The 12002-nt window shown below is 49.5% G+C and overlaps 1 protein-coding gene across 5 annotated transcripts in view; it reads right to left on the reverse strand.

The window, feature by feature from the left end:
- Positions 1 to 5583, reverse strand: part of GGTA1 (glycoprotein alpha-galactosyltransferase 1 (inactive)) — a 54478-nt gene extending 48895 nt beyond the window's left edge. The window contains exon 1 of one of the 5 annotated variants that reach the window (XM_028107952.2): positions 5462 to 5583. The gene's annotated coding sequence lies outside the window, so the exon portion shown is untranslated. Of the gene's footprint in view, positions 1 to 4358; positions 4378 to 4480; positions 4574 to 5461 lie in introns of those variants that run through there. The other 4 variants (XM_028107950.2, XM_088019271.1, XM_028107951.2 and 1 more) reach the window with 4 other exon arrangements.
- Positions 5584 to 12002: the final 6419 nt, after the last annotated feature.

A 12002-nucleotide genomic window follows, 5' to 3' on the forward strand; every position in this document is an offset into this window, starting at 1 on the left:
TTTTACCCACAGTAGAACTTCTTTTAAAATTGGAGCCAGGCCTCTCAAATCCTGCCACTGATTTATCAACAAAGTTGATGTAATATTCTAAATCCTTTGTTGTCATTTGAACAATCCGCACAGCATCGTCACCAGGAGTGGATTCCAGCATAAGCCCTTCCTCATCCATTAAAGTTCTCTCATGAGATTGCAGCAATTCAAATATAGTAATAATGAAAGAGTTTGTTGAAATAATGAAAATATTGCAAGAATTACCAAAATGTGCCACAGAGACAAACTGAGCAAATGCTGTCAAAAAAAATGGTACGGACGGGACCCCTGGGTGATTCAGTCGGTTAAGCATCCGACTCTTGATATCGGCTCAGGTCATGATCTCAGGGTCCTGAGATCGAGCCCCACCTTGGGCTCCAAGCTGGGCATGGAGCCTGATTGCGATTTTCTCTCCTTCTCCCTCTGTCTCTCCCACCCCTGCTCACGTGCTCTCTCTCTCTCAAAAAAAAAAAAAAAAAAAAAAGGCACAGAGAGACTTTTTGGACCCAGGGTTGCCACAAACTTTCAATTTGTAAAAAACACAGTATCTGCAAAGCACGCTAAAATCAAATGTGCCTGTTGCGGCGCCTGGGTGGCTCAGTCTGTTAAACATCTGACTCTTTTTTTTTTTTTTAAGATTTTTTATTTATTATTTATTTGATAGAGAGAATGAGATAGAGAGAGAGCATGAGAGGGGAGAGGGTCAGAGGGAGAAGCAGAGCCCAATGTGGGACTCGATCCCGGGACTCCAGGATCATGACCTGAGCCGAAGGCAGACGCTTAACCAACTGAGCCACCCAGGCGCCCAACATCTGACTCTTGATTTCCGCTCAGGTCATGATCTCAAGGTCCTGGGATTGAGCCCCACATCGGGCTCCGTGCTCAGCGGGGAGTTTGCTAGGATTTTCCCTCTCCCTCTCCCTCTCCCTCTGCCTCTCCTCCCATCACACACGCTGTCTCTCTCTCTCTAAAATAAATAAATAAATCTTAAAAAAAAAGGGTCGGTTAAGCATCTGACCTCAACTTGGGTCATGATCTCAGGGTCCTGGCATGGAGCCCTGCGTCGGGCTCCTTGCTCAGGGGGGAGTCTGCTTGTCCCTCTGTCCCTCCCCCTATTCGTGCCTGTCCTATTGGCTTTGGGCCTGGGCATATCACTGGCTTTGACCAACAGAATGTGGGTAGAAGTGACAGTGTGCCCACTCAGAGTGCAGGCTTTATGAGGCATCACATCATTCCTTTCTTCCTCCAGCTCTAACCATGAAAATAACACCCACCAGACAGAGGCAGCTCCTTCAGCCTGCGTCCTGCGGTGAGAAGACACATGGAGCAGATCTGGCTGGCAGGCACCTGGAGCACAGCCACAAGACCATGTAGCCACCTGCCCCGCAGCCACCATGTAAGGCGAACCATAAACTTTTGTGGTCATAAGCTAAGATTGGGGGGGTTGTTTGTTATGCAGCATAGTTTCAGCAAAAGCTAACTGATACACACTACCTCTATGAGACGAGAAGGGGGCAGATGGTGAAGAACCTTCTACGTCATGAAGGTTGTGCACATGGAGGGTCAACAAAGAATTCCGTAGTTGATAAGCTTTCTCACCTTCATTCACTCACATCCAGTCTCAGGAGTGGAGACATCCATCCTTCTTTCAAACCAACCTCCCGGTTCCCTCCTACTCCTCTAGCACCTTGCCCTGTCGGCCTTCCTTCCCTCTCCTGGACTGGGTCCTTCCCCTGAGCCTCCATCTCCCTTGTCCTTTGCATCTTAAAATCCTTTCCTTCACCCTGTCTTCGTACAACCGTAGCTCAATCTCCCTCTGGCCTTTTCAAAGAAATTTCTTGCAAGAGCTGCCGGCACGCACCACCTCTGCTTCTTTATCTCTCATGCCTCAGCAATCTAGCTTGCCTGCCCTCCATTCCATTAAAGCTACTCCCAGCACATTTCAGTCATCTCCTAAACGCCCAGTGCCTTCCCCTGTCCTCATCTTCTCTGACTGCTCCACACCATTTATAGCATGGAACCAACTACATTATCCCTGCCCTTGACCCGAACGTTCCTCCTTATATATTCTCTCAGTGCTGCCCTCATTCATCCAGTGACCCATGCCAGAAAGCCAATATGAGATCATGAGTTGTGTTCCAGTCTTGTCAAGTCTGGAGTGTCGTTGAGACATCCAAGAAGAGATGCCCAATGGGCAGTTAAACCTGTGAATCGGGGACCCAAAACAGACATGTGAACTGGAGATAAAGATGACTGTCCTGGAGGCAGCATTTAAAGCCATAAACATGGACGAACTTGCCCAGTTTACAGAGTACAAGTACCAGGTCTTAAATCTCAGGCGATACACGGAGAGCTCGCCTGAGCCCAGAAATTCCTACTCCTAAGGTCACAATTCCAACTACTGGCCTCCAAACTACCATCCCGTTCCATAGGTACCTATGGTAGTTATCTCCTCCAGCAACCCTTAAAATTCCATTGTGAAAACAGAAGGTACGAGATACCATCACCCAGCCACTAAAATAGCTAAAATCAAAACGGCTTGACAACATCAGACATTGTCAAGGGGGCAGAATAATCCCAAGCCCCAGACACTGCCGTGGGAAGGTAAAACAGTAAATACCCCCTGTGACCCAGCTCCTTCGCTCCCACATGAAAACAAACATCCACAAAAGAATTCTACAAGAAATAAGCTCAAACTGGAAATAACCCCAAATGTTCATCAACAAGAGAATAAATAAGCAAACCGTGGTATATCCATCCAATGGAACGAATACTACTCAGCTATAAAAAGGGACAAATACTCACATAAGCAGCAATACAGGTGAACTTGAAAACCACTATGTCACGTGAAATAAACCTGAGATATACAGTACGAGTCCATTTATGTGAAGCCCAAGAGCAGGCAAAATTAATCAATGGTAATAAAATCAGAAAAATGATTGCCTGCAAGGACAGAAGAAAAATTCGTTGGATGTGGGAACTTTCTGGATGATGCAAATATTTACATTTCATTTTGGGTGGCAGTTACATAGCTGTAAACAACTGTCAAGACATGTTTGAACTGAACACTTAAGATCTGTGGATGCTCGAGTATGTAGATTATGCTTTAATTTAAAAATTAGGAAAATAAAATAATTTTAAGTATCTATTAAAAAAACCCACTAAACTAAAAAAGAAAGCTACAGCGCAGAAAGCACACCCATTTCAAATACGATTACATTTATAGCATGAACGCCCAGTCTCCCACTTAATGCTGCGCCCCTTTCAGCCATTCTCCCCTCACCCTTGCTCCCATCTTAATGACATCTGTCCATTAGCCATTTTTTACCCATCATGAGAGAGAACGTGATGTAAAGAGCACAAGCCTTAAGAGTCAGAAAGAGCTGCATTCCAATCCCAGCTGCGAGTTAAAAGCTGAGTGCGGGGCGGGGGGGGGGGGGGGGGGGGATGAGCTGCTTGCCCCGGGGGGTGAGCTGCTTGCCCTCGCTTAACTGAACTCCCCACCCTAACCGGCTGGGCTAAGATGGGGGCAGTGTGCTGACTAGCTCCTGCTGAACGTATTTCTTTTTATCTTAGCCTGTGAAACCAACTCCCATGTACAAAGATCCCCCGAGAAAATTTCAGACAATATGATTCTTGGCTTCTTCTCCCTGAAGGAGGAGAAGGTGGACCTGAGGCCTTGGGGTTAGGGTCCCAGGCGCGCTGGTGCTGAAACCTAAAGGAATGGCTGCTCAGAGCCACCAGGGCCAGGGAAAGGGGGTCCCAGCCCTGGACTCATGACACCGGTTTCCTGGCAAAGGTTTAGGCCACCAGAGGATCTTACACTAATCACTTCGCATACCTCCTGACTCAGTTTCTCCACTGAAAACGACCAAATCAGACTGGATCTGAGGAATGTGATATTAAAAACAGCCCCTGGGGTTTCCCTGTAGGAGAGAGAAAGGCTTCTAGAAGTAAACTTATTCTGTCTGAAAGAAGGAAGGGAGGGGTCAGAGCCCTGCCCTGGAGACTCTCCTCCCCCACTATGGTGGCTCCACAGCCAGGGTCACAAGACTCCCAGGGACACAGTCTGAAGTCTCTTGGACCAGGTAAACCCTAGGGATTTTTTCAGCTCTGCTTTCTTCAGAGTATCTGCCACTTGTAACAATAACTGAGATCTGCACCTGTCCGCCATCTGGTAGAGTAGGTAAGGTAAACCCAGCAATAACTTGGAACAAGATAGAAAGTGTTTGATTAGTGTAGCCAAAGAGGCACAGAAGGGCAACAGAATAACCATATCCCCAGCCGGCAATTCTCACACAGGCCCATCCACCCTGGCATTTTCTTACTCAGAGCAGCGTCCCCATTTCACAGTTGCAGAAACTGAGGCTTTCCCTGCGCCAAGTGTCTCCCGGCTAAGAAGCAGCGAGGCCTGGGCTCCCCGGGGCATCTCCTGCCTCCTGAGACATACCTAGTTCCAGGTAAATGGAGGAGACAACGAGGCCTGTGCCGGAGTCAGCATGCAAACGATAAGCAAAGCCACAAGAGCAGCCGCCAGGGTCTCTGTTCCTTCCTGGGCGGGGTGGGGGGGGCGGCGTTAACACCCTCCTCGCCTTCCTCCTTCCCGCCTCCCAGCGGGAAGATTGGGAAATCTCAATTCGTCTTGCTTTCTTTCTCTCCTCGAGAGCTGACAATTTTTTCCACTTTACTGTTTTTTGGACGCCTTTCAAGAGTTTGTGCAATCATTCTGTTTAGCTGTTTTTCTGCCATTTTCAAAGGCGGGGTGGTGTCCCTTTCGAGCAGGAATGGGGTGGTTTGTAAAGTCAAAGGGACCCTGTCTCCTCCCTTCACCCGAGTGCAGCAGGCCCTTTTGCTGCCAAAGTTACAAATGTTTGAAACTTTCCGCACGCCGGGCGTTTGGCTCGGTGCTCGCTCTCCGACCACTCCCCCCCCCCCCCCCCCGTGCTCCTGCTTTCAGGGGCTCACGCGCCCCTCTCTTTACCTTCCCAGGCTCCCTCTTCCCAGGGGATCCTCTTCCCGTCCTGACCTGGGAGAGAGCGATCTTCTGTCTCGCCCCACAGGAGGGGACAGACCCCCTCATTCCTTTCAAGATTCCTTGGGGACGGGGGTCCTACCCCGTGTCCCCTCCCCGGGTCTCCTCTCTCCCGCCCGCATCCCGCGGACCGCGTGGGGAGAACCCCGCCCGCAGCCCCTCCGGCGAGTCTGGAGGCTGGGCAGAGGCAGCGACAGGGACAGGATGGGGACAGGGACTGGGGCAGAGTGATAGCGACAAGAACAAAAGCGAGGACACAGGCAGGGCAGAAACAGGGCAGGGCCGGAGCGGCAGCCCGCTCCTCGTCCCCGCCGCCCCCACGCCACGCCACGCCCGCAGCCCCCGGGCCGGGCCCAGCTCCGGCCTCCCGGGGCTCGGGCGGCGCCCCGCGGGACCCACCTGATCCGCAGAGCCCGGGTGCACGGGGTACGGCGGGGCTGGACCGCGCCTCGGCCCCCGGCCCGGCGGCGCCCTCGGCCGCCCGCACAGTCGCCGCGCCGCCTCTGCCCGAGCCCCGCGGGGCGAGCCGGGGCGGGGGTGTGCAGCCTGCGCTCGGGCCGCCGGGCCGCCGGGTGCTGCTCCCGGGCGGCGGGCGGCGGGCGGCGGGCGGCGGGCAGGGGCGCGCGGGAGCCGGCGAGCGCTCTCAGCGGCGGCGCTCCCCGCTCGGCGCGGCCCGCGGCTGTGTGTGCAGAGCCGGGCCCGCCCCGGACACTGGCGGCGGGGAGGCCGGCCGCGCGAGTGCGTGAGCGCGGGTGCGTGCGAGTGTCTGCTGGCGGGGAGGCGGAGGGGGTGTCGGTTTCATTTTCACTCAGGCAGAAAAAAGCCTGCAACCAGCAAAAAAAAGAAAAGAAAATCCCTGGTGAGGGTGGCTGGGCCTCTTTGCGGTCTCGGGCTGCACGTGGTGGGGGTGGGGGTGGGGGACCGGGAGCTTCGGGGGTGGGGTGCGGTGGGGTGCGGTGGGGTGGGGTCTGTCACCCCGTACGGCAGGGAGGGGCCTCGGTGCCCGGGCGCTCCGCCAAACACTGGGGCAGCCGAGAGCCTGGGAGGTCTGATCCACCATTTGTTTCCTGGGGAAGGAAGAGCGCAGATGGAGACAGCCACAGGCGGGCGGGCTGGAGCCTTCGCGGCTCTTGCCGGAGCCCCCCAAAGTCCTGGGCTCCGGAAGTGGGGGCTGCTCCCTGGGCACCTGGCGCGGGTCCTGCCCGCGCACCTTCACAGACTCCAGCCCAAGTTTCTCAAACGCGCGACACACCCCTTGGGGTTCTCCACTGGAATTATTTAAAAGGGAACCCCCCAAAAATATATTTGAGGGTTTGTGCTTCTGCGCCCCGCCCGGTATGACGGCGGTTCACTTCTGGTGAGTTGAGGTAGGCACATCCGGCTGCCCTCGCTCAGCTTGCCCTGCCCTCATGAAGACGATAGGCATCCCACTCCCCCTCTGCGGCTCAAGGCCAGGTATTTTGCGGGTGGAAAGTCAAAACTTCCTTTTGCTAGTAGGGTCATTTGCCATTGAACTTCAATTTGAGAGACTGAGAAATCAGCTTCTTAAATATTTTAATGCATTGGAACTATACATTGACGCCAGGAAAGTGGCACAAAGCCTGAGCACAAAACAATTTTAATTGTTTGATGCTAACGAGAAAGGAACGGAGGCCTGGTTGACTACTTAAAGGATGCCCAGAGGCTGCCAGGGGGCCAGGTGCTCTTCTTGGAGCTTGGGAGAATGAAGTTTCCTGATGGAAACAAGGGGAGAAGGAACTGTAGATAAAATCAAATGTCCTTATAACCTGCAAGCCCGTTGACAAGTACTTGAGACAGGCAGAATATAACCTTCCTCCAGGAAGCTTCCAACTGTCTTAATGTTAATGACTTGCTAGAGGGAAAAACAACTTTAGCTTGACAGTAGCAAGGCCTCCCGTATCTATCCCATGAGTCTTTGGCATATGCAAATCCTTTTGGAACTTCCCTTATCTTTACTTGCCCCAACCCCGAAGTATATAATCAGTTGCTCCTCACAATCCCAGGGCAGCAGCTCTTTCTGTCCCCACGCTTTAATAAAACCATCTTTTTGCACCAAAGACGTCTCAAGAATTCTTTCGGACCTCACCAGCACCAGCCCTCCAACAGCTACAACAGGTCCAGTGGAGTAAAATGGTGGGAGAATTGAATCATCAGCCCCACACAGCAGCTCAGGAATGAGGAGCTCCATGGCAATCAGCACAATGGGTCCTTTGCTAGAGCATAAATTGGGCCATTATTGTCTTTGGTGAACACACTTGTACTATCACCATAAATATACAATGAGCAATGTAATACTAAGTGCATTATTTCCCATTTTTCATTATCGCTTTGGAGAATGCATTGTTTTAAGTTGCTCAGCCCATCAAACTGGATTATAAATGAGCTGTTTTTTAGTTGTTGTTTTTTTTTTTAAGAAAACAATGACAGTAACTCTGACAGTGGTTCAAGTGATGGCTCATCATGATCAAAATCAAAAGATGATGACACCGGAAACAAAACGTGTAAAAACATTACTCTGCTACTGTTAAACCCCAATGTCAGACATTTGATTCCAGCAACACATCATCAGTCCCATTCATTAAATGTTAATTTGGATTTTCTTGGTTTCATGGTTGTGTCTCTGTTTCCTTAGAAGATTTGTTTGGGCTTTACAGTTGGTTTCTAGAGCTGTGAGCTTGAGGAGTTCATGCTTAATTTAGGTTTATCGTTATTTCAGTAAAGATAAGATAAATATAACTTAAGTCAGCACTGTGGGTCTGGAAGTTTTGTTTTACTTTGAGAGGATCCATGTAGTTCTCACAATTTAACTTCAGTTCTACTGACAATATCAGAGCTGGAAAACGCCTTAAACACTCTACTCACTGGGCTTGGGGTCGGGAGTTCTAGGTTTAAGGCCTTAGATTAGTCATTCTTCCCTTCTGAGACTTATTTGCCTTATATGCAAAATGGGATAAGATGACTACATCATGGGGGAGGCAAAACCAAAATGAGATAATCGTTGGCGACCAGGACTTTGGAACCTGCCGCCACATCACAGGAGTGTGAGACTGAATTCATGGAAGGGAGGGGTGGGTCAGGTAGGCACTTAGCTAGCTCTGACCACCTGTCGGGCTTTGCACCAAGCACTCCACCCATACCTGAGCCCACTTAATCAGCACACCCTCACATCCCCGTTTTCCAGGGAAGAAAGCCAAGGCACAGACAAGTCACTTTGTTCACCATCTCTCTAGGTATTGATGTGGGAAACAAAGGCAGAAGAAAAATTATGAAATTTCCTTACTACTTACAGCCCATTGACAAGTCCTTAAAATAGGCAGAGTGACATTCCTCTAGGAACTCAGGTGCCTCGATGTTAGTACTTTGCTAAGGGCAAAAGGCAATCTTAGCCCAACCCCCGGGGGTCTTGTGAGTCTACTTTAACATATAAAAATTCCTTTGGAAACTTTATCTCTATCCCCCAAGATACATGTTAGAAATCACCCCCAAGCATATGAACCACTGATGTACATATGAAGGGTCTCATGACTCAGGTTTTATTAGACAGTAATACATGACCTTTCCCCAATAATAGCTAGCCACTCAAAGCCCTGGAAACCTTGCTTCCAAAATTCTTTTTTTTATTATTAATTTTTTTTTAGCTTCCAAAATTCTTTTTTTTTTTTTTTTTTTTTATTCATGAGAGGCAGAGAGAGAGAGGCAGAGGGAGAAGCAAGCTCCCAAGGAGCAGGGAACCCGATGCGGGACTCGATCCCAGGACCCTGGGATCATGACCTGAGCAGAAGGCAGACGCTTAACCATCTGAGCCATCCAGGCGCCCAGCTTCCAAAATTCCTTAGAGACTTATGCTACCCCTAACCCCCTCCCAACTTGAAAGTATACAATGGGCCACTCCTCATGACCGCAGTGCCGCTCTTTCTGCCCGTGGGTCCTGTCCCCGGGCTTTAACAACACCCCCTTTTTGTAACAAAAATGTCTCAAGAATTTTTTCTTGGCCATCAGCTTTGAACCCTAATGTCTTTCCTACATCAGTATGGCTAAAGTACTCCAGGGCCCGAAGACCTTCTTCCCTTTACCTCATTCTTGTAACAAATATTTATTGGAACCCTACTATGTGTCAACTCTTCTTCTTCAAGTGGGGGACACCAAGGCACACAAGCAAGACAGCTTCATAGCCCTGGAGGAGTCTGCAGCCCAGATGTTAAACCAAGACCCACCCAATTAATGATTTCAGGACAAATGATCAGGGCTCTGAGGGAGAAGTATGGATAGAGAGGACTCTGAACCTGGAAGAAGGAAGAGTTTGCTGGGTGAAGGGCTGGGGAGAGGGACCCAAGCAGTCAATCATGTGCCAAAGTCCTGAGCTGGGAAGAGAAGGACCCATATGTGTGCTGGGAAGCTTCACCATCGTCAAGATCGCAATTTATTCCCTTCAAAACAACCTCTCCATCCAAAACAAAGCTCAACAGAGTTTTTGTGGAACTTGACAAGCTGCTCCCAAAGTTCATGTGGGAGAGCCAAGGACCAGATTTAACCAAGACGGCTTTGGCAAAGCAGGGAGCGGGGGAGGTGAGCACTTGCTCAACCATGTATCGAGAGGTGCCATGGAGCTCTGACAGTGAGTGCTGGTGTGGAGATGGATTATTAGACCAATGGAAGAGAATAAGTAGCCTAGAAAGAGACCCACATGTATGGAAAATCAGTGTCTGACAGAGGCAGAACTGCAAATCAATGGGCAGGGGGAGGAGAACAGAAAGTGTTGCTGGACCCTAAAGAATTGAAAACAAGTATGCGGATGAAAATCTGTACAGGAATGTTCATCACCTTACTGTAATAGTAAAGAAGTGGAAACAACCCAAAGATGCATCAACTGATAGACAGACTGTGGTACCTCCACACAGTGGAATATTATTTGGCATAAAAAGGAATGAAATACCGATTCATGTTATAAGATGGATGAACCTTGTGAAGTGCTAAGTGAAAGAAGCAAAATGCAAAAGGCCACCATTTTGTATGATGCAATTTATATGACATTTACATGCAATTTATATTAAATATCCCAAATAAGCACATTCCTGGAGTCAGAAAGCAGGTAAGGGGTGGCCATGGGCTGGTGTGTGGGGAAATGGGAGTGACTGCACATTGGGTACGTGGTTTCCTTCTGCACTGACCAATGTGTTCTGGAACTAGATCGGGGTGGTGGCACAACATTGTGAATGCGCTAAATGACCCTAAGCTGTGCACTTAAACACAACTGAACCATTTTATTTTATTTTATTTTATTTTTTAAAAGATCTTATTTACTTATTTGACAGAGAGACACAGCGAGAGAGGGAACACAAGCAAGGGGAGTAGGAGAGGGAGAAGCAGGCTTCCCGCGGAGCAGGGAGCCGGATGCGGGGCTCAATCCCAGGACCCTGGGATCATGACCTGAGCTGAAGGCAGATGCTTAACGACTGAGCCACCCAGGCACCCCACAACTGAACCACTTTAAATGTGAATTCTATATTACATGAACTTTACCACAATTATAAGAAGTGTTTCTGGGCAATTGGCTATCCATACGAACAATAAAATTAGATTCCTACCATACACACACACCACACAACAGATGGGTGAACCTAAAGAGAAACCTTAAAATTTTACAGGAAAATATTATTATTTTACTGCAGTCATTATTACCTCAAAAAAGGTAAGGATTTTTGGGGCGCCTGGGTGGCTCAGTTGGTTAATCGTCTGCCTTCGACTCAGGTCATGATCCAAGTCCTGGGATCGAGCCCCGCATCGGGCTCCCTGCTCCACGGGAAGCCTGCTTCTCTCCCTCCTACTACCCCTGCTTGTGTTCCCTCTCTGTCAAATAAATAAATAAATAATCTTAAAAAAAATTTTTTTTAAAAAAGGTAAGGATTTTTGAAACACACACGCACAGCACTAACCATCAAGAAAGATACCGAAAAATTTGACTCCATTAAAATGCAAATCACACAGGAAAGATGCCCCAGCACATTAGTGGACAAACCACAGGTTGGGAAATGTTTACAATCTAGGTAAGTAACAGGGGACTGGTACCCAGAATAGAAAAGGAACTCCTGCAAATAAACAGGGAAAGAAAAATATTCTTCCATCTTCACACCTGACTCTAGTCCTGCCTGAAGTGTCACTGGGTCAGGGTCCCTGTATGTCCCCTTCACGGCCCTTAGAAGTACCTGGAATAAGCTTTTGTTGAGCCTCAGGCCCTGTAAGGTAATGGCCACACGCATCCTACCACGAGACGTTCCCAGCACCCCCCTGGCACACAGGAGACTTGGGCAGAAATGTGTTGACTGAATGGAAAAAGGTGTGCAGAGATGGAGGAAAAACACATAATGAGGTTCTAGACGCTGAGGCAGGCTTCACCCTCTTGCTCTCCTTCCTCAGATTCTCCCTGTCAGAAACACGGAAGTGAGGTGACCCCGACAGGCAGAGTTTGGATCCAGAAGGTTCTTGGCAGAGAAAATTGCCTTGAGACCTTGGGGGGCAGGGGTGTGTGGTGGGGAGAGAAATATCAACAAGGGTGGATTTGGGAGGAGGACCAAGTTCCCTAGAGTTTGATAAGCCCTTCCCACAGAAATAGCAGAACAAGGAAATGGGAAACTTCCAGAGAACCAGAAAAGCACACGGCCCCGGAGCCCCCTGGGAGATGGTCGGTACGACCACTCAATTTATAGACAAGGAAATGAGATTCAGGTGGAGAAGTCGTGGCCCCAAAATCACAAACTGGGAATTCTCAGAGCTGGGTGTTATTGTCAGCTCTCTCCGGTGCTCCTCAGCCCCAGACAAGTCGAGAAAGTCCCAGGTCCAGAGGCAAAGTTGTTTTAAAGCAGAGACTGGAGGGGCGCCTGGGTGGCTCAGCTGGTTAAGCGACTGCCTTCGGCTCAGGTCA

This window comes from Eumetopias jubatus, unplaced genomic scaffold, assembly GCF_037043125.1.
Source record: "Eumetopias jubatus isolate StellerSeaLion01/CBP00866 unplaced genomic scaffold, mEumJub1_p1.0 scaffold_15, whole genome shotgun sequence".
NCBI classification, from domain to species: domain Eukaryota; kingdom Metazoa; phylum Chordata; class Mammalia; order Carnivora; family Otariidae; genus Eumetopias; species Eumetopias jubatus.